The sequence below is a fragment of the Pinus tabuliformis genome, chromosome 3_2 (genome assembly GCF_031772625.1).
Source record: "Pinus tabuliformis cultivar Carrire ecotype Pingquan chromosome 3_2, CPIR1, whole genome shotgun sequence".
NCBI classification, from domain to species: Eukaryota; Viridiplantae; Streptophyta; class Pinopsida; order Pinales; family Pinaceae; genus Pinus; species Pinus tabuliformis.
The window spans coordinates 449,725,123-449,746,288 of NC_142302.1; positions in this window are offsets into that span (position 1 = coordinate 449,725,123).

The window sequence follows — 21,166 nt, forward strand, 5'->3', positions numbered from 1 at the left end:
GGCTCTAGAGGCCAAAAGGGCCATCCCTCTGATGACGAAGAAGATTACGATTTTGGTTGCCGCATCATCGAAGAGCAGCCCGATACTTCTCATGATGTTTAAACAGGTTTGTGCTCTATCGTTTTTTTGGAATTCAGTTTGCATGAGGACTTTCATTCGTCTCCTTCTTCACAGTCAGTATAAGTGCTCCGCTACAATCGTCGGTTTCCCCTGCGCAGGAAGCACTCTACTTGCCTATGGTTTTTGGTCTCGGTTGCAGTCTCAGTTGCTTCTGAAGTTTGCACTCAGATTTGGTTCCAGGTAGTGTTTCTCGGTTTAGTTGCCATGGATTAGTCATCTTGTTTCGGATGTTGTATGGCGCCGATTTAATTTTCAGTTCCAAGCACATCATTGGGTTTTTTTTTGACTTTTTGTAATAGTTATGATCAGGTCACTTGCAGTCCTTCAGGACAATACTCAGCAGGGTACTTTTTTGAGTTTTTTTTCAGCTATGCTTTGTAAACATGCCGCATCATTGGGCTAGCTTTCATGAGGCCATGGCCTCGGTGTAACAATTTTTGTATCAATATAGAAGTAGGCTTATTCAGGCAAAAAAAATAAAAATAATAATAATAATAATAAAAAAAAAAAAAAAAAAAAAAAACAAACAAAACAAAAACAAAAAGAGAAAGAAGAAGAAGAAGAAGGGGATAGCAGAAATGAAATAAGACATTCAATGTGTTCCTTGTAATATCGATATAAACAAAACATCTAAAGAAAAGTAATTGCACAATGATCCAGTCCAAGAAAACAAGGTTTTCCACAAACCAATTAACTCTTCTTGAAAAATTCAACAATTCCAATTTAATAATCCTATCGGCCTCCCTTTGTACCTTTTGGGACAATTGCTAGTATATCTTTATTACTAGAAAAAAATTCACTTGCCTCTTTAAGGGATAACTTCCAATAGAGAAAATCCACAACTACAAGTAACTTCACAAGCCTTATTTTACATTTCTTGATCCTCATCTTTAGAGATAAATTTCTAATTTAAATTGGTAAGAGTTGCTATAAATATTAAATTTAAATTGCTTGAAAATCTCATAACTTTAGTGATAAATTAAATTTTATAAAAATATAATTTTTTAAGTTATATTAAATCTAAATTAATTATAAAAAATTTTGACTTAAGTTTTTTAAATTTAACAATAGATTGAATTTTATAAACCAATATAGATCCATCTTAACAATGGATCTACCAAGAGCTGAGAGGGATCGAATCTCATTATATGAAAATCTCTTTTTAGAATGTAAAACTTGAAAAAATGTATATGTCAAAAGATTTAATCTCTTTTAGTGATTGATAAATTTGTGATTAAAATGGATCTATAGTACTAGTTTTCTATCTCTATATATAGATTGACCATAGTTTAATTTTTCATTGGTTAAATTGTATTTTTGAATAATTTATTACTATTAATATTTTACATTAAAAATTGTATGTTACACATTTTGTCTTATTAAGAACTAACTAAATTATTTTACCTTTAATTATTTTTTCCTTGTGAGTATTGAAATATTTTACTAATTAAGTTAGGATGAATATGGATGAACTGTCTAAGCAATAGAAAAAAAATTATCATAATTTTACAATCTTAGTTTCAACCATACTAAACTTTATAATTTTTAAAAATATCTTTGCAATATTTTTAAAATAAGTAATTTTGAATGTATTTCATATATAAAAGTTTGATATAAGTTCACCAATACATAACCTATAATAAATATTATTTCATAAAAATAAACATCATGATGATAACCATCTAATAAACATAAACATAATCTAAGATACACATTCAAATTCACTACCATCATCTTATTATATACACCTCTAGCACATATAAACGTTATTAGCTAACACATAAATCTAATAATCTAACAGGGCATCATCATCGTGATCACATCTAACAAAACACAAACATTGTAATCTAACATCATCACCACACACATCCTCAAATTAATATATATATATATATATATATATATATATATATATATATATCATGTCAAATAAATGTTATCTCGTACACATCTATTTGCAAGCACATCAAATGAACATATCTAACACGACCTAACAATATACACACCAAAACCAACATATAAATCAAGTACATAAACATGAACAAAAAAATGCACCATATACACACATGCACACACAAAAACAAGTCAAATAACTTTAATCAAATATTCGATACAATATACATAGTAGTGGTAGCCTAGTATGCAGTAGAAGATGACGGATGGTCAACTATTGCCTCAACATCTGTCAAACTCTGAGGTGGAGGAGGAGGTGGCTGGTATGCAACATAATATGATGGATGGTCAACTACTACCTCAATGTATATCAAATTTTGAGGTGGAGGAGGAGTTGGTTGGTCCACTCTATTAGGAGAAACATGAGGGACATCCTCTAGCTCTCGCATCTGATTATTAGGTGAATGGCGAGGAGGTGTACTACCTAAAGGATCACTGACACCCTGACGGTGATCTGATCGGGTAGTACTGCCAAAATAATGATCACCAACCTCATTGTCATGATATGATGGGGTAACACTGCATGAAGGCTCATCTTACATATTGTGTGCTGCAAGCTCTGCATCCCTCCTCATTATCAATAACCTACTAGCACCAACAATATGATGCATAAGAGTCATCATATTGCACGGATATCATCCGTGTTGATGTCTCGAGCCCTTGCAGGGCTGAATCCCTCATAAAAAAATAATCTATACAATCTGTAGCAGTAGTCCATTCGAAATCTCAGACCATCCCTATGGGCTCAGACACCCATGTGTTGGATCGTTTGGGCTTGACCCAGTTTCGACTTGTACTTTGAACTAGCAAAACCCTCAGACACCAGCCCTTTCGACAACGATATGCAAGGTGAAGTCTCACTAGAGGTGGATATGGGTGATTACAGAACCAGGCTTCTACAATCTTGAGGGACTACATGATGTGGCTTGTAACTTCATTTCCTTGTACCTTAATCTTGCTTCTAACATTCATAATATTATTGCGTAATTTAGTTTAACTACAAACTTGTCACAGTTACTTAAATATAAACACATTATGAAACAATAACAGTTGTGTTATCATACCAGTTACTTTGCATAAACATATGGAACACAAATACAGATATAGATACAAAAGATTTCTTCAAAACTTCTTCTTCTTTATTAAGATAGATCTTTCAATACATATAAATTCTCAACCTACGCACCCAGTTGCAGGTGGTCTGTGTACTCAGCTATAGAATCTTCCTAGACCTTTGCGCACTTAGTTGTTGAGCCTTTCCTTAAGACCCAAAACACAAAACTAAAGATTCCATCACAATGATTCAATTCCTTAATTATCTTTGACAAAGAATTACATGTCCTTAAATGCATTACATTGCTACAAAAACCATGGTCCACATACCATGGAATCAACAAAATAATGAAATAAACCCTGATACCCGTTACAAAATGAGGGGCTTCGACCCACCTTGAAGCCCCTAGACACCACGCGATAAATAGATCTTCGTGAACTCCATGCACTCCACTCCTCAAAATGTGGAGTCTTTGACCAAAATTATACCAAGTTGGGCCACACCCAACTGTCCCCCAACACTCACACATGACTCTCACTGATTCATTAAGCTACAATGCCATTGATCTTTGTTGTGTTGCCATTGTAGATTGCATTGTACTATTGGACTATTTATACTACCTGCTTTTCCTCTCAGCGCAATTCTTCCAACAATGCCTCTATGGGTGGTCCACCAATATTTTGTAGTACTTCTTTTTCCCTCTGTCATAGCTCCTTGAACCTATCATCTACTACTTGCCAAGGCTATAGGGCCTCATCCTGCCATAGTTGAGTCCTCTCTATCAAAATATTTTCTTTCCTCTGAAGATCTTCAATATGTTTATGGAGATTTTTCCCTTCAATGATGCTAGCGAGCCTCTACGAGACTGGTAGGGTCTTCCCAGCTGCCAAGAACTCTTCTCGCCTCTTTTTCTTCACTTGTAACTCCTATTCAATTCTATGAATGTTTGGATCCTCCTACAGTGAGGTCCAAATCTGCATCGTCTCATCTAGTAACTTTCTACAATTCACCACTGTGTCGGAGATACCTTTCAATGCAAATTTTAGATCCTTCTCACTTTGTTCATGCACTTTCAGTGGCGTGACTAGCTTCAGCCTTATTTTCAACTCAAAAATCTTCACTTCATATTCGAACTTTATTTCTTCAAGCTTGTTCTTTGATTCCTTTATCGTGAGGTCGAGCTTTGTGACCTCCTCTGCTGGTAGTTCTTCTTCACGGACCTTTACGTTTGGAACTTCACTACAAGTTCTTAAAATGGGTTCCTCTAAATGTTGTTGTTTCTGGCGTGCTTCATACCTTTATTTGATCACTAGATTGAGCTCCTTCTTCAGCGAAGCTCTATCCTTTTCCACCTGAATGCTTAGCTCCTTCAATTGATCTTCAATACCTTGATGGAACTTCTGTAATACATGAGATGGCAGTGTGATGATGTTCATGTTAACACGGTCCCACCCTCTTTCTTGCTCTCTATCCTCAGCAAATTCAAATTGTAACGCTCCACCTGGTACCTGCAAAATCCTCAATCCAATTGTCAGCTCTATTTCTCACTCTGGCTGCAGTAGTTGACCTATCTATGCCAGTTGTCTGGCTGACTACACTAGTACCTTTAATTTCGCAATGTCTTGTTGCACATCTGTTAAGATCATTCTGTAGCAAGAATCAACCTTGCTCTACGTCTCTTCTATTACTTCTTGGATATTTTCTCTAATCTCGTCGATGTCCCCATTAGTGAGGATAAGCAATATCACACCCTTAGATTTTATTTCTTTCTATTTCTTCCTTGCTCCCGATGTAGTTACTATAGGTACCCTCTTTTTTATGATGAATGTTGATTCCTATGTTGGATCAACATCGCTGAGAGGGTCCTAGGTATCATGTTCTATTTCTGGCTCTTTGTTCCTCCACTTCTTTTCCCTTGTCTTTCCCACATGGACATGCATACTTCATGGTGCCCCCTGATTTTTTAGTGTCATCGATGATTGGGGTCATCCATTTGGCTGACCATTTCTATATTATCATGAGTAGGTCATCTTTGGTGACCATATATGGAAAAGGGTGCCATGTCTTCCTTGGATCCTTTTGAGCCTTGATGTATATTTTGTGAAAGTCAGCCTTGAATGTAGCAATGTTGCAATACTACTCATACAAGCTAGGTGATAACCTGGGATGCTGGTTCACCGCCATGTGCAAATCAATGTGCAATATCACAAAGAAAATTTTATTCTCTTATGCGCACAACGACTCCTTAGTATGCCACAGTGAGGCATATTGCGTGGCTTCACATACATCTATTTATATTGGTGTAAATTATGGGTCCTCCGGTTCCTTCCATGCTAATAGTGCGGTGATCAAAATCAACCACGCATAGTGAAATATTTTTCCTTCCTCTTGTGCCTCGCAGCGATCCTCCAAAAACTCCTTGCATAAATACACGACCCAATTGAACTAAACCCTAGTACTACATTGCATAGCCAAACAAACCATGGTTGCGGGGACTTCATTCACTCTACATTTCCTCATTATTTTTCTTGCTAAAATGTGTGCGGTGAAGCGCACCCCTTGGTCACTGATAGAGTTGATATCGTAACCGTGCAACTTCTTGATAATCCCAAACTTATCCTTCATCGTTTGTGTCATCGCCTTGTCTTGGTTTTTACCAAAAGACTCTTTGGCGAGGTCCTTCCCTTGGTAGGGCAGTCCAGTAATTCTTCTTATCAACATCTCATCAATCAGGATCCTCTTCCCCAACCAGAGGCATCTGTCATGCACCAATACTAGTAACTGTCAAACACAGGCTGTGTTGGATGTGCTTCTACCGAAGTGTGGCACATTTAACATGTTTAACAAGCTTGATCTCTACAATTCCGTAGCCCACTTGATCCAGGTAGATATTGGTGGCCACCTACCTTCCACTTGGACCCCAACTATTTTTTCTTTCATCTTTTTAGTTTCCTTAATTGTAGCACAGTTTACTATTTTTAGCAGTTTTTCGGGTCCTGAACTTTTGGAGCCATTTTGAGGCCCTAAACGATGTTTTTTGGAAAAATCAGGAACAACATGGGTCCATGTACCATTATTTCTCTTCCCAAAGTTGTAGTTCTCGGATAGATCTTTCTAAAGAGATATTGTGTGCGTCAAACGAAAATTGTATGCCAAAGTTACAACCTCGGGAAGTTGATGTACCAATTTACCTAAATGGGGCCTACAGTTTGGCGTTTCATCTTCTGGGGTTAGGTTTTTGGATGTTTAGGATTTTCCATTGTTTCTCAACAATAAATAGGCCTTCGAGCCTCATTGTAACATAATTTAGAGGCATGTAGCCACCACATCTCTTCTAAGAGATAAGCTACCATCACCCTAGCTAGTTTATTTCCATTTCTGTTTGTAAGCATGTTTCAGTATTTTATAGTAATAAAATGAAGTATTATTTTTGTTGCATCTCTATATATATGGTTATATCTGTAATTTTTTCTGTTCTTATTTAAATATGGATCAGTGGTATCAGAGCGGTCTTCTTTTTCTCTGTCTTTCTTTGCATGTCCCTAATGAGGTCGGGATATAAGGAGTTAGGGCTTCAACTGGTCGAACCTTTGCAAGACTAGCCTCGAAAATCTCGATGGCCTCCTACGGCGGATGAAAAGAAAGACGATGGGGCAGGAGATCCTATCAAAATCTTGCTTGAAGAGGCCCTCGAGCGACATAGGAATGCTATGATGGACAACCTTTCCCAGATCCTTCAGTGGCTACCTAGGGGCGACACATCTACTTCCAGTAACTACTCTGGAAGTGCCACACACTTTAAGGTACAAGTTAACTTTGGCATTCCCTTATTTGAGGGTCAGATAAATGTAGATGTTGTAGATAAATGGTTAAATCTCCTAGAAGGGTAATTTTCTATTCATGATTTTTTTGGCTGGGAAAAGATTAATTTTGCTCTTCTCAAAGTCTCCCCCCACGTCAAGGACTAGTGGGAAACCTACTACAAGTAGAAGGATGAAAGTAAGACCTCATTGTTTTCATCTGCACCCACTAGGAATTCATTTTGGACTACCATCAAGGAGTAGTACTACCCTGTCAGAAGCTATGAGGATCAATACATAAAATGGACCACGCTGCAGCAAGGAAGGGACCAAGACGTATCGGAGTTTACCAATATTTTCCATACCTTTCGCAGAAAGTTGGTTATCAAGGATTCAGAGTAACATTTCATGCACAAATACTGTGGCTGCTTGCAAAGGTACATCTAGGAAGAAATAGAATTCTTGAACATTTCCTCGCTTGGCACAATAAACCAATATGTCATCAAGATCGAGCAAAAGTTTGAACAGAAGAGAAAGACTTTGGATCTGCGAATCTGAAGCAAGGGAAAGGTGCCCCCAAACCAGAGAACAAAGGATAAAGCCAAGGCAGGGCGGCCCAAGACAACCCACCAAAGCTACAAGCAAAGAACAACACCGCAAAGTCGAAAAAGGACACGGGAAAGTGGTGTGAGTTCCATAAGAGCTCTAAGCACAAGTGAGTTTCGGGCCAAGAAATCACTAGAGGCCAAGCTAAAGGTTTCAGAATCAGATGCATGTTCTGACTCTGAGTCAGAAATTGACAAGGGGAATGAAAAAGGGAAGCATATTATTGATGCAGAGCCCAACGCCACCATTGCCACCATGAAGATCTAGAAGGAGGAACCCAAAGATCTAGAGGAGGAGGAGCATCTCTTCCACTCCTAGATGTGGGTAAAGGGTTCCCCACTATAGTTCATTGTCGACAGTGGGAGCCAAAAGAACCTCATTTTAGCAGAGGTCGTGAAGCAACTGGGCTTACCGACCACAACACATCCACAACTATACACCATCGAGTGGCTTCACCAAGGACGGGATCTTCGCGTGAGCTAGCAGTGTCACCTTCCATACAACATCAAGCCCTTCATAGATGAGGTATTGTGTGACGTTTCTCCCCTTGATGTTTGTGTTTTACTATTAGGACAACCATACTTGTGGAAGCGACATGCTGTGTTTGAATCAAGGCCCCGTGCTATTATTGTTACTTTGGGAAATAAGTTGGACAGGATACCAGAGGTAGCACCACCTATCGCCATCTCTTTGGTTACTGCAAAACAATGAAATAAGCTCATTTCTAATGCTAGGAAATTTGTTTTCCTAATGATACACCCTCAAGGAAAGAAGAAGACGGTGGCCACAACCTCCAGACAGGGCCCCTCCGCATGACAACTACAGATGAACAAGGTCGTGGAGGAGTACGAGGACATCTTCACCTCCCCCGCAGGGGTTCCTCTACACTGTCAGGTCAAGCACTCCATCAATTTGACACCAGATGTGCTGTTGCCCAATGGACCAATCTATCGATGCTCTATTCTGAAAGAAACAATGGTGGGGTCCAAGTGGACTTAGAAGCTGGCCACCAATATCAGTCAACCACCGATCATGGCGTTAACCACCGTGCTCAACTCTTGTGGGCACGAGTCTTCTAATTGGCCATTTCTCTACAAAAGCAACCCATAATTCAACCACACATACCAGACACCCTTGGAGGGTCAACATGTTCTAGATTTTCACCTCTAGGATGCCTTGTTATGCCACCTGGTCACCTTTGTGTTCCTTCAAGTGAGCATGCCAAGATTTTTTGGGAAGCACACTACAGTCAGGTTGCTAGGAATTTCGTGGTCGAGAAAACGGTGGAAGTACTGTAGAAGTATTTTTATTGGCCGAATCTTTGACAGGATGTCGGGAAGTACATCAGATCATGAACTGCCTACCCCATTTCCTACCCCTAGTTGACCATGGGAATCCATCTCCATGGATTACATGTTAGGCCTTCCTTCTACTAAGCATGGAAATGACTGTGTTTTTGTGGTTGTCGACAGGTTCTCAAAGATGGCCATTATGGCAGTATGCAAGAAGAATATCATAGCAGAAGACATTGCTAAACTCTTCTTTGAATGAGTGTGGGTACACTTTGGGATCCCATAGTCTATCATCTCAGATCGAGATAGCAGGTTCTTCAGTACATTTTGGTCCAATCTCGGTCGATGCTAGACACCAAACTCACTAAGTCCACAGCCTTCCATCCTCAAACTGATGGCCAGGCAGAGGTTGACAACAGGATGATCGTACACATTCTATGCATGTACAACTCACAGCCTCCATGCACATGGGATGAGAGCCTCCCCTATGTTCAACACAGCTACAATCGGGCTCTCCACAACTTGACTGGCCACAACCCTTTTCAAGTGGGCTTGGGATTTCAGCCACTATGTCCCATTGATGTGGCCATGCCATTTGCAGCTACTCACGTAGATTTAAACAAATAAGGAAAACAACTTCATTGAGCACATCCAACATATTTGCCAGTAGGTCCATGACATTATGGAGAAATCAAGTGCCAAGTACAAGCAGTGGCATGATCAACATCGGGTGCCACACAAGTTTTAGGTGGGCGACAAAGTTTGGTTGCATTTGCAAAAGGAATGCCTTACCGGAGCCTATCGGAAACTCAGACCACTCTGATATCATCCTTTTACACCATTACCAAGGTTGTGGGAGACAATGCATTTGAGCTCAATAGTCCCCCATTCCTTGGCCTGCACCTAGTGTTCAATGTGGACTGCCTTTGGCCATGCTTTCCACCATTACTAGACACTTCCGACATTACAGAACAAATCACAACCATAGAGTTAAATACATATTGCATGGAACAAGCTACAACTAATCGGATCATGGAGACACCGATCAAACACACTCGCCAGCAGAATATCCAACTGTATCAAGTTGTCAAAGTAGGCCAACTCCTTCACTAGGGCAAGTGGCTCACCAGGGACCAAGTTCAGTAGAAGTTTCCTCATCTCATGGAGGAACTCAATGCAATGGGGACCATTGCTTGCTAAGGGGGGAGGAATGATCTAGGTGGATATTGGTGGCCACCCGCCAAGTCCACTTGGGCCCCCACCATTTTTTCTTTCAGCTTTTTAGTTTCCTTAATTGCAGCACAATTTACTATTTTTAGCACTTTTTTGGGTCTTGAACTTCTGAAGTCATTTTAAGGCCCTAAACGACGTCTTTTTGGGAAGACTGGGAGAAACATGGGTCCATGGACCGATGTTTCTCTTCCCAAAGTTGTAGTTCTTGAATAGATATTTCTAACGAGATATTGTGCGCGTCAAATGGAGATCATATGCCAAAGTTACAACCTTGGGAAGTTGATGTACAAATTTACCCAAATGGGGCCTACAGTTTGGCGTTTCATCTTCTAGGGTTAGGTTTTTGGATGTTCAAGGTTTTCCATTGTTTCTCAACAATAAATAGGCATTCGAGCCTCATTATAACACAGTTCAGAGGCATGTAGCCACCACATCTCTTCTTAGAGATAAGCTACCATCGCTCTAGCTAGTTTATTTACATTTCTGTTTGTAAGCATATTTCAGTATTTTACAGTAATGAAATGAAGTATTATTTATGTTGCATCTCTATATGTAGGGTTATGTATGTAATTTTTTTCATTTCTGTTTAAATTTGGATCACCACTGGTGTGGCTCTAACCTTGTAACTCCACTCTATGGATAATAGACCTGGTAGAGGTACTTTCCCGACTCAAACTGCAAATATTTTCTTCTATCATTAAAGTCCCAACCCTCCATTTTTAGTTGAGGGATTTTCCCCAACATGTCGCTGTCAAATGGAACTTCTTCTGGTAGTAGCGGTGTGAAACTGCCAAAATTTGTGTGTTTTGGGTCCTTAATAGACTTGGCATCTGGTTTCCTTAGTGGTAGATATGGTGGTAGCACAGAAGGAATTTCTGCGCCCTCTGTCCCCATCTGGTGCCTCTTAGTTTCCTCCTTGTTGTCATGGAATTCCTCTATTTCTTCTTGTTGTACTGGCTTCTTTGCATTCTCCTTAGTTTTCTTGTCTTGTTTGGTCTTCATCCACTATTCTATTGTTGTCTTCTTCCTTGGCGACGTTCTTAATTATACTCTAGAGGCTTCAACTAACCTATTTGTATGCCTTTTCTTGGGTTGTTCTTCTATAACTACTTCCTTTCGCGGCAACCTCGCGCGCCTTGATGACAAAGGTACATTCAGTGCTCTGGTGTGACTAGCTTGGGCTTCCATGACTCCTGCTAGCCCTTTCTATATAAATTCTTGAACAATCTTTTCAAAGATTCTCCCAGACATACACTTGATTCGCTCTTGATTGCAAACTCTCAACTAAATTCTCCAGATAGAAAAGTGTAAAATGTGGAGTAGGCCATAGGTTTTAAAGCAAATTTGAATTTCAAACCTCATGATTGACTTAGATCTTGTTCATTCAATGTAGGTATGGCATTAGATACGACCAGTTGTGCTTCATAAATGCGTTTGCCTTGCGCCTTTTAATGACAACTTTTTCCTTCCAATGGTTATATTTTTTTGGTTATCTTCGACAATCACACAATAACCTACTAGGGAAAATTTTAATGACGAAAATTTATCTTAAAGTTTAGAAACCTTGGCGAGTATCACCAGTTGAGAATATGAAATCTATAAAATGATTGATGATACTTTTGTAAAAATATTCAAATGTCTAATAATTTGATATAGTCACTATATAATTTTTTGGTGATTTTTAAGATAAGAAAGTTTTATACTTTTGACTTAGTTACCAGAGAATCCACAGTAAAAACCATTTTCAGTCAACATTTCAAATCCCAACTGGGATCCATCATCAGGACTTCTTGAATGTTGATAGTAGAAGAGCTTATTTTAGGTATTTAAATAGTTATGAGGAGAGTAGATTTAAGGATGAGATGAATGTCGGCTTGTTTTAATAATATTAATTGTAGATTTTTGAATAATTTTTTATTAATTACTGATGAGTTAATTTATTAATTATTATTATAATCCTTAATCTTAAACCTTAATAATAATCTTAATAATTAATATTAATAACTAAGGTAGTAATCATTATTATAAATATTTAGTAATTATTATACTAATAATTCATATAAGCATTTAATATTTAATAAATGTTAGTATAATATTATTAATTTTAATTTATTATGTGAAATATTTATTTTTAATATATATAGTAATATTAGTATTTTGTATTAATATTAAAATTATTTAAAATATATTAATGTTAATAATAATTAATATATTAAATTAATTAATATTAATTAATATTAAAAATATTAAAAGTCAATATTAATAATTAATACTTAATAATTAATTAATTAGGAATAATGGAAATTAGCGAATTGTTCTTTTTGGAGAAGGCATGGAAAATTAGCCCACTTGTGAATATTAGCCCATAAGATTTTCCATGTAACCTACCCTCAGTTGCGGTTCTTTCAAACTTTGACATACTTTTGAATATCACACAATAACCATATTTGGCGTGGTTCCTTTTGAATCGACATACCCCTGAATATTGTGTAGTAGCTTTCTTCGGTGAAGTCCCCTTCTACAGAGTAGTTTATAGTCTTGTGCCCACTTTCAACTACACGGGGCACTACGACTTTTCTCCTTTCATATTTCAGTGTGTAACTCTAGGGATAGGGTCATCCCTGTATACCTTCAGTCTACTACCATTTAATCATCCTGGAATCAACTGATCATTTAACTTTGTGAGCTGAACTACACCACCATCATAGACATGTCTAATGATATACGGTCCTAACCAATGTGTCTTAAATTTTCTTGGGAACTTCATGAATTTTCTATCATATAAGAGTACAAGATATCCTTCCCAAAATGTCTTTTGCTTGATGTGCTTGTCATGCCAGGCTTTTTCCCTTTATTTTTGTACTTGTTGATGAAAACCGACAATAAACTTGTCCTCTTCCAAAGAAAGCAAATGTGCCATCCTCTCCTCCATTATATCAGAACCTGTCATGTCTGTGAAGGTTGTAATTCTTAAACTGGGCACAATGTAATCCATAGACATGAATGCTTCTTGTCCATATACCAACCTAAAAGGTGTCTGGTTGGTTAATTTATTGCATGTTGTCCTATAGGCTCACGACACTGCTAGAATCCTTAGATCCCAATCATTTCTGTTCACATTGCACACTTTTGTGAGCACATTCTCCAGAATTTTATTGAAATCTTCGACTATCCCATTCACTTGAGGGTGATATGGGGTACTTTTCTGATGGTGTACTTGAAACTCTTCGGTCAATGCTTCAATAGTATAATTCAAGAAATGTGATCCTTGGTCACTCATTAGTATCTTCAGACACCCAAATTTGGACAAAATATATTCAAAAATGAACTTCTCAGTTGTATCTGTGCTGCAATCCTTCACTAGTTGTGCCTCATCCCATATCATTAAATAATCGGTGGCAGTGATTATGTATCTTGCTCCAGTATTCTTTTCCAATGGGTTAATATGTTCGAAAAAGTCAATAGAACATTTTTCAAATGCTTGCACGTCACCTATGGATTTAATGGCATTTCATCTCTTCTAGATGGCCTTCCTATTATTTAAAATATATCACATGTTCGACAAAAATCTATTGCATCCTTATGTACTGTGGGCCACCATAACCTAGCTCTCAAGATTTTTTGCGCATTGGCCTTTCCTGCATAATGTACACCTGCGACTCCTCCATTAGATTCTACTAGAATAAGTTGCCTTTCATGTTTTTAGACATATCTTTGCAGTATTTCATCTGGTCCCATTTTGTACAAGTGCCCTGCAATCAATGTGAAATCAATTGCTTTTACCACCAACTCCTTCTTCTGTTGTGTAGTGTAATTCGTGGGCGCCATTCTTGTGGCCAAAAATTGAATGATATCCGCAAAGTGATCATCCATGATCTTGATTGCAAAAATTTGCACATCAAGTAGGTTATCTTTGATATTGGTGGGTTCTTCTCCTATATCCAACCTCGACAAATGATCAGGACCAACATTCAATCTTCTTGATTTGACTACAACCTCAAAATCGTATTCTTGGAACAACAACAACAATCGACATATTTTTACTCCTAAAATAGGCTTATTTACCAAATATTTCAACGCGGAGTGATCTGTGAACATCTTGTAATGTGATCCCAACAAGTAGTGCTTGAACTTTTGTAATACATAAACCATAGCTAACCCTTCTCTTTCTGTTGTAGTATAGTTCTTTTCCGCCTTGGAAATTTTTTTTCTTACAAAAGCTATGGGGTGATCAACTTCACCTACTCCTGGTTGTGCCAACACTATACCCAATGCTATGCAATATGCATCGACATGTACATGAAATTCCTTATCCTAGTCCATAAAAACTAAGATCGGTGCAGTTACCATCTACTCCTTTGGTATATCCAAACTCTTCTGACATTATTCATCCCATTTAAAAATGGCATATTTCTTCAATAAATTTTCCATTGGCACAGTTATTTGCGCATACCCCTTTATAAACTTTCTATAATAGCCAGTGTGTCCAAGTGTCGTGCACATTTGTCTCACTGTTTTCAATGTTGGAAAGTTCACAATGACTGCTATCTTCGCGGGATCTACCAACAAACATTGTTTTCACACAATATGATAGAAGATTACGCCACAAGCCACACAAAATATAAACTTCTTCAATTTTAGTGAAATCTATTGCTGCCTACATGTATCCAGCATAAGCCTTAAGCTCGCAAGATTCTTCTTTAATAGTCCAAAGACTGTCCAATCATCAAAGTAAACTTCCAAGAATTTATGTATGTACTCCTTAAATGATGCGACTACAACTCTAGAAAATATGGTAGGCACATTCTTCAAGCCAAAAGGCATTTCCATGTACTGCAATAAGCACCACTCTATTGCAAAATTTTTCTTATGTCTATCTTCTAGCACTCTTATGATCTGATGGTAACTTGAAAAGCCATTTGTGAAAGAATAGGCCTGATGACCTCCTACATTGTCCAATAATTTGTCTGTAAATGGTGTGGGGAAGGGTTCATGCACACATGCATCATTTAGTTTTCTCAAGTTGACACAAATTCCGATCTCTCCCTTAGTATTCTTTTCTTGAACTATCATGGGACTTATCCATTCAGATTCGTCGACGGGCTCAATGATCCCTGCTGCTAGCATTTTGTCTAATTCTTCCTTCACCTTTTCCTTGTATTTTGGTTTCAACCTATAGGGTGTTTCCTTCACAAGCTTCACATCAAGTTTCAGAGGAATCCTCATAACTCCTAGCTCCCCTAATATGCCCTTCATTTTTGGAAACTTTGTAGGGAATAGCTCTTGTTATTCATGTAACAACTCTGTGATTTTACTAACTGTATCTAGGTCCCAATAGTCTCCAATCATAGCGAACTTCAAATATTCCTCTGTCCCAATATTCACTTTTTATTATTTTATTGGTTGTATTATATCCAGTATTTATGGTTTTGGTCCAACAACTTCTTAATGTCCTTCCGATTCTGGTATATTAATATTGTGCAGATATTCATATTCTTCGACAATGATACTATAACAATCCAATGCATTTTGTAATTGCACATCCCAATCATGTTGCCAAGTTAATGGAGCTTCATTCTCAAAAATCTTAGCTCTGATTACCTGAAGAGTCAAGTCTATACACGGGAAATCATCTTTAAAACTAAATTTTAGTATGAATCCTTCAACCAAATCTGTCCAGCTTGCAGTTCCATGTCACAGTTTTGTTTCAAGATACCAATTCATAGGAATCATTTCTAGTGTGTGGATAAACCCATGTACCCACTCTTGCTTTGGAATTTCTTTCCAAACCAAAGTATAATGATGGATATTCTCCCGGAGATCAACCTTACTATCATACTTTACTTCCATTTTTGTGTCGATTGAGCCAAACCCAATACACATTAATCTTCAACACTGCTACCAATCTGCTATATTTCTTTTATGAGTACCTCACCATTTGGTAGGTGTAGACCTCATGGCTACATCGAAAGCTTACAACCTCTATTCTTATGGCATTTATCTTTCATAATAATCAATAAACATGCTTACTTTTCTGATCCCATCATAATAAGGAAGATCACATACCCTGGAAGTTATGTAGTGAAGTGAAATTGTGGTAGAGACTTCATATAACCTATTCTGCCAATTTTCCAGTTCTTCCTCAGAATCTAAAGTACAAGAATTGTCATGTTCCTAGCCTAATTTTTTATTTATAGTGGGATTAATCCAATCCTCCTCCTTATCTATTATCTGATAAATGTTGTCAACATTTGTGTCGCAATACTCATCTCGGACAGGTTCTATATAGCACACTCCTTCTGAGGGGTCTAGAGGGACAATGACCCTCATATTGTCTTTTTCGAACACCATTTGTCTCTTCTTCAAATTGATTATCGCCAAATTATCGAAAGCCCAATCCAATCCAAGCAGTGTCAGATAGGGGTTTCTATCATCTACAATTTCAATCACTTCGAAGTCTGCAATGGTTCAGACTCCTTCAATGTCTACTATGATTCCAGGTAACCTTCCCATAGGGATGATCTTCTGTTCGCTGACCATCCTCAACTGTATCAATGACCATTGCAACTTTAGTCTTCCCATTAACTCCCAAGTTTTCTTAGGCAACAAGTTGGTATCAGATCCTAAATATAGGATTACTTGATCCATATCATATTACCCGATCAACGCAGTTAATCTCATTTCCTTTCCCGTTCTCTTCTTGTGTCAATGTAAATTGTTTATTGTGTGTAGATCACTTCACGGTAGCTATTTATCAGCGTATGAGTCTATCAACCCTTGGAGTCCTTCGAAAATCCTTTGATTCCTCAACAACTTCATGCAAGTCTATAAAAATGACTTCAAAATACTTGGATCTATTTCTTGCATTAGAGTGGATACTTTGTTGCAGTCCTTCTTAGGCATTAACTTCGGTTGCACACTAGATGTTAAAGCCCCAACATCCATGAAGCTTTGCTTTACTACCATGAAAGCTTCCTTTTCCTTCTAGATATTGAACCCAGGGGCATTTTCTCTGATCTTTCTTACCCATATCTCTTTTACTTTCTTCTTACCTTTATCATCTCCCATCGCAGCTCCGGTCCTTGTTACGATGTTGATGCGCAGTTCATCTTCCCTTGGCTCAATGGTCATCATTTGAATATTTTCTGCAGGCTGCTGGTTCCTTTTCTCTCGCATCTTCACGATAAGGATAGGACATTGTTCTATCATGTGATAAAAATATTTGTAGTAGTTGTAGGTTGTAGTAGGATTCTAATAATCTCTTGCAAAGTGTCCTACCTTTCCACAGTTATAATAGATAATCTGGTAGTGTCCTCAACCATCTCCTCCTCCTCCTCCTCCTCCTCTTCCTTGGAAGCCTCCTAGACTAGCATGCTAGCTTGGATCCTCGTGTATATGTCCCTCTACTTGCAGTCTATACGCATTAGCAGTGCGCTGCCTCATTAAGTCATAACTTCGACATTTTCTTTCATCATGGCTTATTGATTTACAAAAGTTGTAAAACAACCACTTTCAGGTTTACACATACTTCTATGATAAATAGAAATATTCAAAGTGATGTTGACCTCTCGTTCTACAAATCTCGCACCAAAAACTTGATCTTAGGTTTATTTGATTAGGTGCTCCACTAGCCAAGTAATATCTGAACACAGGGCATTGATATTTATAATGGCCCTCTGCTTTGGATTTTGTACACCATACTTCTGATCTAGTTTCTTTTGCTTTCTTGAGATATTGCAATTCCAAGGTCAAATTTTCTAGCTGACTTTGAATTTGTTGTACTCCTGCATGAGTATCTCCGATCGGTGAGGCTTCTAGCTTCATTGCAATCTCCAATGCCTTGACTTGAGATGTTATCTTTTGTTGCATCAAGGGCAACTTGATGTATGGTAGCAACGCAACTATAAACCATTCTTTATGTTGTTTTGGGGGTATGTTAAAGCTTACTTGTCCCATTAATACCTTGAATTGTTGATCAAACTCCCACACAGATTCAGTAGTCGTCTATTTGATTTCCTTCATCTCTGTAATGCACTGTGATTCTGATTTCGGTTTCTTGAATTCTGATACCAGTTCTTTCTTAACATCATTCAATGAAGCAATTGAATTAGTCACAAAATGCTTCATGTACCATTTCAACGCTCTCTCTCGTAGCATCATGATGAGTTGCACCTTCTTTACATCTTTATTAGTGATATGTCTTGATTTCCATACTGCATCACCTACAAACTATAGCTACTCAGGATCCTTTGATCCAAGTCCTTTAAAGATAGGTAACTTAATGTTATCAACCATTTTTCTTCTTGGGAGGTTAGGGGGAGGGGGAGGGTGTGTAGGGAAATTATGGGGAGGGGGTTGGGGGGTAAGGGGAGTATATAGATGGGGAATCCCAAAGATTCTCTAGTTTTTCTCAATGCCTAACTTTGATGAATCTTAAGGATGGGAGGGGCGATACCGCAGGGTTGTGGGGTTACTTCCTTATTCTTTTCTCACAGAACCACCTAACAAGGGACTATAGTCAGTCATAATAAATTTCTTTGGTTCACATTCTACTCTATATTTCTTTCCACTTCACATAGAACCTCGTCCTGCTTCAAAATTATTCCCTCTTCATCCAAACATTAACCTGACTGCATTCGTAGTACACCCTTTTCACAAAAAAACATTTTAATCCACAACTTCAAAAATTTAGGTACTTACCTTGTGGACCCTTTAAAAATATTCACTTAGCTTCACTATAAGATACCATCATGTCTATTCTGAATTCAGTAATAAATCCTCCGAGGATACTGTCAACACAATAATCAATTACCCTTAAGATATTGTTGTTAGTATCCTTGAGTTGTTGTATCAATTCAGGCTCATCTATTGTGAAGCGGATGTTGGGACACTGCCTCCAATCAATACCCACGTATAGAAATGACAACAATCTAAACGTGTGAAAATCCTGGCCAGATACTCTGGCAAGTGCCTCTTGGCCATCATCGAGCCCCACATGTGCATCTACACCTCAGTCATCAGCAGAAAAATTCAGGCCTAATTTATGGAAACCTCTAAAAAAATAAACAAAAAATCTCTGAAGCAAAAGGGAAGCTCGTCCACCCATGTATCATTGCACGACATCTATATGAAGCCATACAAATTTGCCTCAAAAATATGGTAGACCATCTGATACATCGTGGTGGATGAATCAAAGAATCAATAAAATAGAAAATACGGCAACTAATGCGCTACCCATCACCATTAAAGTGTGCAATGGTGGTCACTAATAATGACAGGCACCTAACCTCTTGTGCAACAAAAGAATAAATTCGTATCTACCCACCATGCCCCTGAAAATATGCAGGATGGACTGCATGATGTCCAACATATCTCTTAGAGTATAAAATTTGACTCTCTACTGCATGCCCAAGGGGGACATTAGGGAACTAGGGAAAATTCTATTGTCTCTTGGATAGGCTAGTGATAAAATATATGTCCTCTTTAGAGGGCCTATACCACAACCCAGGAATGACATGGAAAGATTTCTCCTAGACACTCCATCAATGGATAAGATGTGCCAACAAGATAGAGTGTGCCTTCAAGGATGTAGCCTCCTCATAATACTTGAGGAGGACTACATTCCTCAATAGTGTTTGGGTAATTGTACTAATAGGGCGAGAGTATAAATCCCTCTCCCTCTCTCGGGCCTCCCATGGTCGAACCACACTGTATTGGTCTGCCATTACTCTAGCTCCCTCTGTTGATGTCTCTGATACATGATTGACATATAAAATACATCAACCTCATACATAAAACAATTTTTTTTATTAAATGAAAAATTTACTTATAAATATGGAAACATAATTTTTAACTAAAAAAAATAATTCTCGGTGCGCCCAAAAAACGATAGTACACTGGCTCGGTGCGCTATCAAATAAAACCACATTAGATACAATGCATACATACGTATGACACACCACTTTTGGTTCACAAATTATAATTTTTAGCGTGGTGCATCTCAAACTTAGGCACCGTGCACAAGTATAACCTTTTCGCACATGTACAAAATGTCCAGGTTATCAAACACACCAAGCTATATTTTTTAATATTATTTCTACGGTGTGTTTTGTAAATATAAATGCATCGAGCATAACATAAAAATGTACGCATTAAAGTATAATTTATAGATTTTCCCAGTGTATTTTAATTTATGAATGCACCCAAAAAATAACAGTGCATTAGGTTCATGCACCAAACGATGGTGCACCTTGAACGATACACCCTATAAATTTACAGGGTGCACCGCTATGGGTGTGAGCCAAAGCTGTCGAGCAATCCGTGCATAATTTTTTTTTTTTTCAAAAACAATATATTTTTTGAGATTTTTTGCAGTTCTAATCCGCTGAAAAATTAAATTAGAGAGAAACATAGACATTACCTGGACATTTTCTCATCAGGGAGGCATTACTGACATGTAATTGAGAAAAAAAAATCACCACCATTTGAGAAAATTGGAAAGCCACACAATGAGCACGATACAAAAGGATGGTGAAAAAGAGAAGCATCAATGTCAAGGAACTTGAATGAGACAAGAGTGTCAACAGTGCTTTAGAGCTCTACAACATTGTAGATGGCAAAAATGGAATTTACGGCGGGTGGGTTTTTTTATTTAACCCTCTTTTGGTGCATTATTATAACCACATTGGTGCATCAGATATCCAAGAGCACTACTTTTTAAAAAAAGTTAAGAAACCTATAGTGGTGCTTTTGTTAAAATACACTGGGGCATTTGAATACATGTACCGCATTGGTGCTTTATGGAACTATAGAACCAAATTTTTAAAAAATTAAACACTGCCTAGGGTTGCTCTTTAGAATATGCAACGAGGCATTTTAATACATGATCAACACCAATGCTTCATTGGAATATAACACCACATTTTTTTTAAATTTAAAAACTATAATGGTGATCCTACTAGGTATGCACCATAGAATTTTACTACAAGAAAGGCATTGGTGTTGCGGGTGTATATAACACCTACAATTTTTAAAATTTAACCTTTTTCCAGTGTTATCAATTATTCAAGCACTAGTGTGTGGAATACTATGCACACACTGGGTTGTTA